At 39.1% G+C, this 3,285-nt stretch overlaps 1 non-coding gene across 1 annotated transcript; it reads right to left on the bottom strand.

Moving 5' to 3' along the window:
- Positions 1 to 2,186: 2,186 nt before the first annotated feature.
- On the bottom strand, positions 2,187 to 2,293 carry LOC111914984 (small nucleolar RNA R71). The gene has a single exon (XR_002858002.1). It is a non-coding gene; the product is annotated as a small nucleolar RNA R71 (small nucleolar RNA).
- Between the last annotated feature and the right edge of the window lie 992 nt (positions 2,294 to 3,285).

Genomic DNA, 3,285 nt, shown 5'->3' with positions numbered 1-3,285 from the left:
TAAGTATAGATTTTTATCATTTATTAGCTAATTTATCGCATATCATGGATAAAAGGTACTTAATAATGCTTGAATTGTGTTTTCAGTCCAAAAGTGAAGCTCGGAAGCAAAAGGAAGCAGGAGAAGCGGTTGGGAGCTCAGGAATTGATCAAAGAAGAAAACCACCAAAAACAACACCTACTCGGCGAGTAGGGTCGACTACTCGGCTAGTCTGATCGAAGAATCGAGAAGATCAAGACTTTGTGACTTATCATGTACGGGAATCAAGGGATAGACTCGGCGAGTCGGCAATGGACTCGACGAGTCGTTTCGCATATATAAAGATAACTTCTCAGATCGACATTAGACATTCTGGAATCCTTCTGGAGAGAATAGCTGCAATTGAAAAGTCAGAAGAACCCTAGAGAACGAAGATACAACCAAGAATTCAATTCCGAAGGAGATTTGAGGCAAATTCTCATGATTCTACTTAATCTTTTGTTTTCCATTATGGCTAGACAATTAGAATTCGTTTTATTGCTGTTAATTACCTCAATCATAAGCTAAAACTCTTAAACTTCTGTTTGGGGATACAATATTGATACTATGGTTTGATTTATGGTAGGATTAATTCAATGTTGGTGATTTTGTTGATTTTAGCTTGTTAAAGAACCTTGTGTGTGAATAATAACTATTTTTCTGTTAATAGGAAAATAATTAAATAGTATGAACATCTTTTAATTGTCAACCTCATATGCTTATGTGACCACTTCATCATATGACTAGGATTAATGAACATGAAACTAGAATTAATAAGAAAAATAGGTAAATTCATGTATGAGCTTGTGTGATGACCATCAACAAGAAGTTAACTAAAGGACCAAATTAGTTAGCTATTACAAGTCTAAATTAACCCGAATAAATAACCTAGTGAATTAAATTAAATTAGACAACTGATCATTGTTTGAGTTAATTTGTTCTCTAAGGATTAATGCAGCGAACGTGAATCTAATCACTTGAATCGGCAACCAATAGAAGAATTGATCCATTGCAGAATTACCATAATATCAACCATAGGATCAATTGAGTTGAACTAAATAGAAGTCCTTCCCATTATTGAATTTAGTTAAACCTTTTCTTTTCTAGTTTTTAGTTTAAGTGATAGTTAGTAAGTTTCTAGTCTTGTAAAACTAGAGAAAACCCCTACTTATTAATTAATTTAGATACAATTAGTCTTTAGTTTTAATTTACCGTTCCCTGTGTTCGATACCCTACTCATTTAGCTATACCACAATTGATAGGTCCACTGCCTTTGTGTCTTCATTTTATAATCAAAAGTAGGTTTAAAATTAGTTGAGTTTACACACATCAAGTTTTTGGCGCCGTTGCCTGGGAACGGTTCTAAATTAGCATCGATTTCTATTTTTATCGATCCTAATTTAGTAATTAGTATAAGTTTTAATAAAAATCTGTTCACAGTTTTAATTTTTATTTTATTTTTGTTTCTTTTTATGCGTTTTTTTTTCCGGTTTTGTTTATAGTTGTTTCATGACTCGAGGATCTGATACACCTCTGGTCCCTCCTCTCGAAGACCCGGAATCCGCACTAAGGAGGAGCAAAGGAAAAGCCGTTGGAGAATCTGTTTCTTCAAAGAATCTGCCACTAAAGAACCTCAAGTCCATTTTCAGCAAGAAGAAGAGTAGCAAATCAGGAGCATCCAACGCCTCTTTGACAATCGAAGACCCGATTAAAGAAGACACTGAGTACGAGACCGAGGAAGAAGAAGAACCTACATACGAGCACGAATCCGATTTTGAGGACGATTTAGCTATCACTATGGCTAATATCGATGAAGTCCCCATGGGGGAATGGAAAAAGAGGATGCGAGATGACACTGGCCCGGGACTTATGCAGCCCACAATTCCCGCAACTGCTACTTTTGAGCTTAAGGGTCATATCCTCGCTCAACTCAAGGAGATTCCCTTCTATGGAAAAGAGCACGAAGACACCTACAAGCACTTGGATGAAGTAAATGATGTGGCTGACTACTTCAATGTACCAAATGTGCCCCGCGAGACCCAGCTACTTCGTATGCTTTCGGTCACATTCAAGGTTGCTACAAAGGATTGGCTCAAGTCACTTCCTCCAAATGGCCTAAGATGAAAGAAGAGTTCATAGACCACTTTTGCCAGCCTTCCAAAATAGCCAAGTTGAAGAAAGCCATTGCCACCTTCGAGCAACAACCCGGAGAATCCCTTTATGAGGCGTGGGAAAGGTATAAAGGTCTTCTCAGAAATTGCCCACACCATGACCTTAATAGCCAACAAGAGGTCTCCATCTTCTATGATGGAGTCAATGTCACCACAAGGCAATTGCTCGACTCGCAAGGCCCACTCACAAATAAGGCACCCCCAGTAATCAAGGAATTAATTGAAGAATTCTCTAAGCATTCTAGATAATACCACAACCTAAGAAATGAAGTAAGTCGGGGGTAGTGAACTCAGCCAATGATGGCATGGCGGCGATGATGGCTAAGCTCGATAGTTTAGATAGAAGGATGACAAAAATGGATCAAACAATCCATGCTATTCGAGTTGGATGCGAGAACTATAGAGGGCCTCATCTCACGAAGGATTGTGACTTGGATGAAAATGGAAACAAGAAAGCTCAAGTGTTCTACTCATGTGGCGATCGATACGATGAGAATTGGCGGAAACCAAAGAAGGAATGGCTCCCGTATGAAGAATACAAAAAGGCGAAGGAGGAGAAATACAAGCAGAAGGAGAGGGGGTTTTTATCAAAAGGAAGAATTGGTTATGGAAAAGAAAGTCGATTTAGAAGAAATGTTCACTAGATTTATAGCCGCGTCCGAAAAGTGACACAATGATCATGATGCTGCAATACAAGAGACCAGAAATATGCTAAGGAATCAGCAAGCATCTATTCTCAACATTGAGAAACAGCTAGGACAACTTGCACATCAAGTGAACGAGAGAAGACCGGGTCAACTTCCAAGTAAAACCGAGAATAATCCGAGAATGGAGAATGTGAACGTTGTGACTTCCAGCTATGAAGAAATTTTCACACCTGCACAGAAGATCTCCAAGGTGCATACAGAAAAGACAGAAGAGTCGGGTCCAACTAAACCCGACCACACTCGCCGAGACCCTCTAATGGACTCAACGAGTCCATGCCCTGATGACAAATCTGTTGTTTCCTTAAGGCCTTACAACCCTCCTGTGCCATTCCCAATCAGAGCCATACCTGATGAAAAGGTTAAAGCATACAGAGCTTTCATGGAACATG

This window comes from Lactuca sativa, chromosome 4 (assembly GCF_002870075.4).
Source record: "Lactuca sativa cultivar Salinas chromosome 4, Lsat_Salinas_v11, whole genome shotgun sequence".
NCBI classification, from domain to species: domain Eukaryota; kingdom Viridiplantae; phylum Streptophyta; class Magnoliopsida; order Asterales; family Asteraceae; genus Lactuca; species Lactuca sativa.
Note: the sequence above shows the minus strand (reverse complement) of the source record. Positions and strands in the feature narration are given on the sequence as shown.